Source organism: Ovis aries, chromosome 18 (genome assembly GCF_016772045.2).
Source record: "Ovis aries strain OAR_USU_Benz2616 breed Rambouillet chromosome 18, ARS-UI_Ramb_v3.0, whole genome shotgun sequence".
In the NCBI taxonomy this organism is placed as follows: Eukaryota; Metazoa; Chordata; class Mammalia; order Artiodactyla; family Bovidae; genus Ovis; species Ovis aries.
The window spans coordinates 25,684,085-25,693,737 of NC_056071.1; the positions used below are offsets into that span (position 1 = coordinate 25,684,085).

General features: G+C 43.5%; 1 long non-coding RNA gene across 1 annotated transcript in view; it reads left to right on the plus strand.

Annotated features, from left to right (window-relative positions):
• LOC105603128 (uncharacterized) overlaps nt 1-9,653 on the plus strand; it is a 56,126-nt gene that overhangs the window by 24,049 nt on the left and 22,424 nt on the right. Inside the window, exons 1-2 of the long non-coding RNA XR_003585714.3 lie at nt 1-7,613; nt 8,063-8,145. The exon at nt 1-7,613 is cut by the window's left edge and continues 24,049 nt beyond it. This is a non-coding gene — a long non-coding RNA (uncharacterized LOC105603128). The remainder of the gene's footprint in view (nt 7,614-8,062; nt 8,146-9,653) is intronic.

Consider the following 9,653-nt stretch of genomic DNA (forward strand, 5'->3'; position numbering starts at 1 on the left):
AGAAATCAGTATCTGTAATACATAATTCACAAGAGTTCTCTCTTTCCTTCCTCCCTTCCACATATGCACTGAAATCTGTATCTCTAACATACCTTCAGAAATCTTTACTAGGTAATTCACAAGGATTATCTCCTGTCTTCCTCCTCCTTTCTTTTCTTTCTTCTTTCCTTCCATGCACATATACAAAGAAATCTTTATCTCTAACATACACATAGAAATCTGTAGCTGTAATAGATAATCCAAAAAGACTATCTCTTTCCTTCATTTCTTGCACATGTACAAAATATCTGTATCTCTAATAGATACTCCACAAGGATTTGATTTTCAGCACTGAGAAATTTACTCCACCTTGTTTAATAACCTCTATGGTTTTAAGTACAAAGATGCTACATGTATATGTCATAACTGAATCAGTCCATTGTACACTGAGGATGAGCACAAAACTGCAAGTCAACTATACTTCCATATACCACCAGCTTGCGATTAAAGGAAAGAAAAGTAATACCTAGTTTATTCCCTCCAACCTCCCTGGCTTGGGATGCTATCTGATCTGTGGAACCTGAGTAGGCTTGAGTCCCAGAGCTGGAGTAGGGTGGGGCTGACACAGCCAGGCAGGGTGCCCTGCATTGAGACCTCTCTTAAACCTTTACTGTTGAGTTTTCTCTGGCTGGGACCAGAATCCCTAGTGCACCCCAACGATGGTGGCCCGACCTCTGGCCTCAAGGACCAGGGTAAAGTCACCAAGTATCCAGGGCTGGCACTGGGATCCTAGCTGAGGGCTCCTTCCTGAGGGTGCAGCCTCCTAGGCACCTCAGCAGGGAGCGGTGCCCCAGGTAGACATGAGTCTGGAGGGGAAGGGTAAAGCTTTGGGGGGAAGAAGTAGTGATATTTAAGCCCTTAGGTGTTTGCTCAGGCACATTCCACTCTAATTCACAGCCCAGGAAGCCAACTATACCTAAGGCTCTGGTTGCTTCGACCAGAGTTGTGGTCATTTCCTGTAACTGCAACCTGACCACCGGTGCTTACTGGAATCTCCACTCCAATTTACAAGGCCTACTGTTGCTATGTCGCATCAGTCGTGTCCAACTCTGTGCAACCCCATAGACAGCAGCCTACCAGGCTCCCCTGTCCCCAGGATTTTCCAGGCAAGAACACTGGAGTGGGTTGCCATTTCCTTCTCCAATGCATGAAAGTGAAAAGTGAAAGTGAAGTCGCTCAGTTGTGTCCAACTCTTAGCACCCCCATGGACTGCAGCCTACCAGGCTCCTCTGTCCATGGGATTTTCCAGGCGAGAGTACTGGAGTGGGTCGCCTGGGGGGCTGTTAATGACAGCTGCCCTCAAGAAACGTCCTGCAGTGAATTTGGCAGATATAAATTCCAGAAACAGCCAACTTTCAAGAAGCCAGTTGCAACAGGTAAATTTTCCCCACACCCTTTAAGGGGAAAAAAACAAAACTTAAAAGGCCACAGGACAAGATGCTCAGCATCCCTAATTATTACAGGAGGAATGCCAGTCAAAATGACAACAAGAAATCATATTCCATCTGACAGAATGGCTATCCTGTCTGCAAACAGTTAAAGGGGGGAGAAAGCAGGGAGATGATGGAATACCCCTACAGGCTCTAAGGGAATAGACATTGGAAACATCCCCTTGAAGGGACAGCCTCCACAGGCCAGAACAAAAAACTTCAAGAGAGCTAAACCTAAGATTTTAATACCCACACCTGGCCTATATTATGCAAAAACATCATTCAAAATGACACACATATGTACCTCAACCTTCACTGCAGTGCTACTTCCAATACTCAAGATACAGATCCAAGAAGAAGTCCATTGACAGGTTAAATCTTCAAGAAATATGGTACGTATATACAATGGGGTATTACTCAGACATAAAAAACCACCCCTGAAATTATAAAATGATGCCAATTTTCCCCACAAGGATGGACCTTCAAGGATCATACACTAAGTGAAGTCAACAACAGTGAGTAGCAGATGATGTCCTTTCTATGAAAAATAGAGATACAGGGGAAGCAAATTACAGCATGAAAAGAGACTCTGAGATTCAAACACAAAGGCATATCTGATTTAGATAATCCACAAGGATTAACTCCTTCCTCCTTTCCTCTGCCTTCCTTTCATGCACATAGTCACAGAAATAGTTTTCTCCAATATACAAAGAAATCTGTAGCTGTAATAGATACTCTACAAGTTCAGCACAGAGAATTTTATTCAACCTTGTTCAATAGTATATGTCAAAAGAATAAAAAGAGTATAAATATGCCGTATGTATATTTCATAACTTAATGAGTTGGCTGTACACTGAGAAGCGCAAAACTGCAAGTTGGCTATATTTAAAAAGAGCATTGGCATGACATTAAAGAAAAGAAAGGGAAAGAAAAGTAATGGCTATTTTATTCCTTCCAGCCTCCCTGACTTGGGCTGCTCTCCCATTCCTGGAGCCTGAGCAGGCTTGGGTCTCATATCTGGACTGCACTGGGGTCCAGGCAGCCGGGTCATGACAACCAAAATTTTAATAGAGACAGGTAACCATATGAGTTTCACCTCATGCGGTACAACAACCAAGATAGGGAAGCAAGGTAATTATAGAAGCACATGAATGGAAACAGGATGGGGCACATGTACACAGTGCAATATTTCCGACCATGCTAAGTGAGAAACAATGCCAAGTCCAGCTTCAGCAAAGAAAGTAGAGAGAATCATCCCAAGTGAAGTAAGGGAGACAAGGACAGACAAGTACCTTATTGTTAGGCAGGTAGAATAGGAGACAGGAGTCCAGAATGGCGGTGGCTAAAAGACAAGGACGGGAAAAGCCCACGAAAATAGAAGGAAGGAAGGCCCGAGGACCGGAGTGAGGACCTCAGGGGGGACAAACAGCACTCCTGGCCAGCCCAGTTTACATAGGGCAGGCCCAGGGGGAGGAAAAAACATAGAAAAAGAGGAGCCAAAGGGCCAGGGCTCTCTCTTTTTGCGTTTTTGGGTCGGCATGGCCCCACGCCTCGAGGATGTATTTTCCTGTTATTTTCTAAAGAAAAGTGAGCGGTAACACAGAGCTGTAACACTGATCTGTCCAAGAGCTGTAACATGGTCTGTCTCAGAGCTGTCTCACGTTGAGGGCTTTAACATCCATTGCTTCAAATTTTTGTTGAGACAAGACAGAACTGAGGAGATTACACTCCCCTGACACTATGATATCACTTCTAGGTATAAACTAAAGTTGGATACAAATGAGCCTATTGCCCAAGATGACTTAGAAAGGAAACTTTTGGTCACCAAGATACAAAGGTGTGGGGCATGGAGTATCACACTACTGTTGATAAAATAAGTGACCAGGACCCACTGTGTAACACAAGGAAACTTACTGCATGCTCTGTAATAACCTATAAAGAAAAAACCCCAACAAATCATATATACATCTGTGTAGAAATGAAACAAGTTGTAATAGAAGGAAAAGGAAAACACAAAACACCCAGAAGACTGTAATTCACTGTATACTCCAGTTCAAATGATGGGACAAAAACAGAACAAAAAAGACATTCTGACTCTGTTCCCCTCAGGACATCCTGAGCTGGGCTGGTGTCGCATCCCTGGAGCCTGACCGGTTTGGTTCCCAAGGCTGGAGTGTCCTGGGGCTGAGGAAGCTGGGAGCATGTAGCTGGCAGTGTGCCTCCTAAAAGGACCTGGTTGGGGACTATCTGGAGAGCCCCCAACATCCAGGTACACTTGGGATAAATTAAGAGACTAGAATTAACATATACACATTAATATACATCGAGTAGTTGATAAAAAGTACCTATTGAATAGCACAGAGAAGTTTATTGAACACACTGTAATCAACCATATGCATAAAAGAACGCTAGACTGAATAGATAAATGTCTATGTATAATTGAATAGAGTTCTTGTACACGTGAAACATACACAATATCTGAAATCCACTCTATTCCAATAGGAGACAACAAGGAAATAGGGGGAAAATAAGTGTGGCATGATGTAGTGCTGCCACCGTGTGGCCATTTTCTGTAAGAACACTATGGAGAGTTCTGCTGCTGGGCATTCAGTATTCACAAGGATCCAAGAGGGTAATAAAAAACAGCTGCCCTAAGGAAAGGTCCTAGGGGTTATCATCGAAAAAGAATCCAAAACAAGGCAGGCATTAAAGAAGCCAATTTTAAGACGTAAATTTAACTCACACCCTTTTAAAAAAAATCTTAGCAAAATGATGTCAACATTGCTAAACATTAGAGAAAAGCAAATCTAAACTACACCAAGGTATCACATCACACCAGTCAGAATGACCACTGTCAAAATCTGTACAAACAATAGTGCTGGAGAGGGTGTGGAGATAAAAGGGACACTCCACCCATGCTTGGGATGGAAATTGGTAAGTCTTTATGAGGGACTCTGAGAGGCTTCCTTCAACCATGAGGAGAATAAAATCAGAAAACTCCTTCTTAACACTATACACAAAATAAACCCCAAATAGTATAAGTACCTAAATGCAAAGACAGATGCTATGAAATTATTGAGAAAAAATATAAACAGGACATGATTTAAAATACAGGCAGCAAATTCTTTGTGGATCCACCTCTTAAAATAACGGAAAATAAACCACAAAGCAGAAAATGGGACCAAATTAACTACAAAACATTTGTGTACCAAAGGAAACCCTAAACGAAGGAGAAGAACAACCCTCAAACTAGGAAGAAATATTTGCAAAGAAAGATACCCCCAAGGGACAATAATAGCTGCCCTCCGGAAACGGCCTATGGCTGGCACTAGAGAAATAAATCCCAAACACAGCTGACTTTCAGGAAGCCAATGCCCAAAGCTAAATTGCCCTCATATCCTTTAAGGAAAAAAAAGAAAAAGAAAAAACAAACTCAAACCTCCCCCACCAAACAAGATGCTCAGCATTCCTAATTGCTGCAGAAATGCCAATCGAAAAGATGATGGGAAATCAAATCCCACCACTCACAATGGCCAATGTCACACATCCGCAACAATAAATATGGGATGGAATCTGAGGGAGAAAAAATCACCCTAAACTCTCGGTGGGAATATACATTGGCAGCGGCCAGTATCATGCCAGTCTCCGAATGCCAGAAACAAAACGATCAAGTCCTGCTGAGCCGAGAATCCAACATCCCCCCACCTTGGCCTGTATCCTGAGAAAGCCATCGATCAAAAGGCACAAGCACCACAACAGACCTCCAGCATGACTTCCAGTAGCCGAGACGCACAACCACCAAAATCTCCAACAAGAAGTTAAAGCTTAAACAAGAAGTGTAGATATATACAGCAGACTATTTCTCACTCATTAAAAATCACCACTGAAATTAGGGAATTAGGACACTGGGAGCCACAGGGATAGACCTTGAAGGATCATACACTAAGGGGAATCAGGCAGAGGAAGACCATGGTATATGAGGTACATTCCAGGCAAAATAAAAATAGACATGCAAGTCAACAAATTTACAACCCAAAAAGAGACTCTGAGGATTCAAAGTCAAACATCAGTCAGTTCAGTTGCTCAGTTGTGTCCGACTCTTTGCAACCCCATGAATCACAGCACGCCAGGCCTCCCTGTCCATCACCAACTCCCGGAGTTTACCCAAACTCATGTCCATCGAGTTGGTGATGCCATCCAACCATCTCATCCTCTGTCATCCCCTTTTCCTCCTGCCCCCAATCCCTCCCAGCATTAGGGTCTTTTCCAATGAGTCAACTTTTTGCATGAAGTGGCCAAATTATTGAAGTTTCAGCTTCAACATCAGTCCTTGCAATGAACACCAGGACTGATCTCCTTTAGGATGGACTGGTTGGATCTCCTTGCAGTCCAAGGGACTCTCAAGAGTCTTCTCCAACACCACAGTTCAGAAGCATCAATTCTTCAGCACTCAGCTTTCTTCACAGTCCAACTCTCACATCCATATATGACCACTGGAAAAATCACAGCCTTGACTAGATGGACCTTTGTTGGAAAAGTAGTGTCTCTGCTTTTTAATATGCTATCTAGGTTGGTCATAACTTTCCTTCCAAGGAGTAAGCATCTTTTAATTTCATGGCTGCAGTCACCATCTGCAGTGATTTTGGAGCCCCCCAAAATAAAGTCTGACACTGTTTTCACTGTTTCTCCATCTATTTCCCATGAAGTGATGGGACCAGATGCCATGATCTTCGTTTTCTGAATGTTGAGCTTTAAGCCAGCTTTTTCACTCTCCTCCTCCACTTTCATCAAGAGGCTTTTTAGTTCCTCTTCACTTTCTGCCATAAGGATGGTATCATCTGCATATCTGAGGTTATTGATATTTTTCCCGGCAACCTTGATTCCCACTTGCGCTTCCGTCCAGCCCAGCATTTCTCATGATGTACTCTGCATATAAGTTAAATAGGCAGGGTGACAGTATACAGACTTGACCTATTCCTTTTCCTATTTGGAACCAGTCTGTTGTTCCATGTCCAGTTCTAACTGTTGCTTCTTGATCTGCATACAGGTTTCTCAAGAGACCCATCAGGTGGTCTGGTATTCCCATCTCTTTCAGAATTTTCCACAGTTTATTGTGATTCACACAGTCAAAGGCTTTGGCATAGTCAATAAAGCAGAAATAGATGTTTTTCTGGAACTCTCTTGCTTTTTCCATGATCCAGTGGATGCTGGCAATTTGATCTCTGGTTCCTCAGCCTTTTCTAAAACCAGCTTGAACATCTGGAAGTTCATGGTTCATGTATTGCTGAAGCCTGGCTTGGAGAATTTTGAGCATTATTTTACTAGCTTGTGCTGCTAGAGATGAGTGCAATTGTGCGGTAGTTTGAGCCTTCTTTTGGCATTGCCTTTCTTTGAGATTAGAAGGAAAACTGACCTTTTCCAGTCTGTGGCCACTGTGAGTTTTCCAAATCTGCTGGCATATTGAGTGCAGCACTTTCACAGCAATCATCTTTCAGGATTTGAAATAGCTCAACTGGAATTCCATCACCTCCACTAGCTTTGTTCGTAGTGATGCTTTCTATGGCCCTCTTGACTTCACATTCCAGGATATCTGGCTCTAGGTGAGTGATCACACCATTGTGATTATCTGGGTTGTGAAGATCTTTTTGTACAGTTCTTCTGTCTATTCTTGCCACCTCTTCTTAATATCTTCTGCTTCTGTTAGGTCCATACCATTTCTGTCCTTTATCGAGCCCAACTGAAGGGTTGTGAATGAAATAGGAGGTCTGTACCTACACAAACAGGAAAAGTATATCTGCAGAAGATAATCCACAAGGATGATCCTCTTCCTTCCTTCTTCCTTCCACATATAGACAGAAATATGTATTTCAAACCTATACACAGAAATCTCTTTCTTGAAGAGATATAACACAAAACTTAACTATCTTCCTTCTTTGTAGCCACAGAAAAGTGTATCTGAGATGGATAATTTCAAAGGCCCCTATGCTCAGCCCTCTGCTCATTATTCTATGGCAAAAATCCAAACAACCATAGACATACCCCATAGATATGTGACACCTGAACCCCGTGATGTCCACTGACAGTGGTCACAACGTGGCAAATCGACAATGCTGTGCTGTAGCATCGACAAGATGTTAAAGAAAGGTAAGTAAATCAGCGCCTTTTCTATGATCTCCAACCTCCCTGACACAGGATGCTATCCCATTGCTGGAGGCTGAGCAGGCTTGGGTCCCACTTTGGCTCTGGAGGTGGTCGACACAGCCTGGCCCGGTGGCCTGTGTTGAACCCTACTGAAATATCTACTATCTCCTACATTCTGGCTGGGGTCAGGGTTGTGAGTGGCATCAAGGCCTCAAGCAATTGCAGGCAGGGCTCAGCAAGCCTAGTCCTTGCATGATGCTGGGATTCCCAGCTCAAGGCTCATTCCTGACAGTGCAGCCTCCTAGCACCCAAGCACCCTCAGCAGTGTGCTGTGGACCCTGAAGGGATTAGCCTGGACCAGGTGTTTGTGTGATCCTTTAGAGGGAAAAAGTCCTGAGACTCAAGCCCTTTCATGTTTGCTCAGACACATTCCACTCTATTTCTCTTCCCAGGAAACCAACTTTCTCTAAGGCTTTGGTTACTCCAGGAACCAAAAGGAGGCCTGAATAGTGCTGTCATCTTTTGGACAATTTCAGTAAGTACTATTTTATCTCCAGAGTTCACTGGCACCTCAGTTCACAAGGACTGCTGCTGCTAAATCACTTCAGTCGTGTCTGACTCTGTGCAACCCCATAGATGTCAGCCCACCAGGCTCCGCCGTCCCTGGGATTCTCCAGGCAAGAACACTGGAGTGGGTGGCCATTTCCTTCTCCAATGCATGAAAGTGAAAAGTGAAAGTGAAGTCGCTCAGTCATGTCCAACTCTTAGCGACCCCATGGACTGCAGCCTACCAGGCTCCTCCATCCATGGGATTTTCCAGGCAAGAGTACTGGAGTGGGGTGCCATTGCCTTCTCCGTCACAAGGACTGGAGTTATGTTAATGACAGATGCCCTGAGAAAGTGTTCTGGGACAATACTGGAAAAATAGTTTCCAAACACACCCAACTTTCAGGAACCCAATTGTCAGATGCAAGTTGTCCTGACACCCATTAAGGAAAAAAAAAAACAAAACAAAACCAAACCTCCACAGCAGAACAAGGCGCTAAGGATCCCTAATTGCTGAAGGAATGTCAGTCAAAACGACAGCGGTAAATCAAGTGTCACAATCACGATCACCACAAATCTACAAGCAATAAATTTGGGAGAGAGCCTGGAGGAAAAGGAAGGCCCCTAAAGGTCTCTGTGGATAAATACGATGGCAACAGCCTGGAAAATGGACGGTCTCAAACGCCTGGAAAGAACTCTCCAGAGACGTTAAGTGTAGGATCTGACATTCCCACGCCTGGGCCTAGATCCTGAGAGAACCCCTGATCAAAAGGCACAGGCACCCCGAGGAGCGCCGCAGCGCCGCTCCCAGTAGCCGAGACACACGGCCACCAGGATCCCCAGTGAGAAGTCAGAGCTCAAGCATGATGCGGTGCGTGTATCTGGTAGGCCATTTCTCATGGAAATTGGGGAATTAGGACACTGGGAGCCACAGGGATGGACCTTGAAGGATCCTACACAAAGGAAAGTCAGGCAGGCAGAAGAAAACTATGGTACATGAGGTATGTTCCAAATATAAACGTACAAAGCAACATACTTACAATTCAAAAAGAGACTCAGAATCCAAAGTCAAAGTGTTCAAGAAGAAAATAAATAAATAAATGAAGGGCCTTGAATGAATTAGAAGTTCCGTACCTACACAGACAAGAAATGCGTGTCTGTAACAGATAATCCATGAGGATTATTTTCGTCCTTCCTTCATTCTACATATACACAGAAATCTTTATCTCTAACCTATACACAGAAATCTCTAAGATATACCTCAAAAATTAACTATCTTCCTTCTTTGTATACACAAAAAAGTGTATCTGGGATACATAATCCACGAGGACCTGATGCTCAGCACTCTGCTTGACATTCCATGGCAAAAATCAAAAAAGAATAGAGATACAACATGATGATTAAATACCTAATCGGGAGCTGTATACTGACAAAAATCACAACACTTCAAATTGACTATACTGCAAGGTAGCATCTGGAAAATGTTAAAGAAAAAGA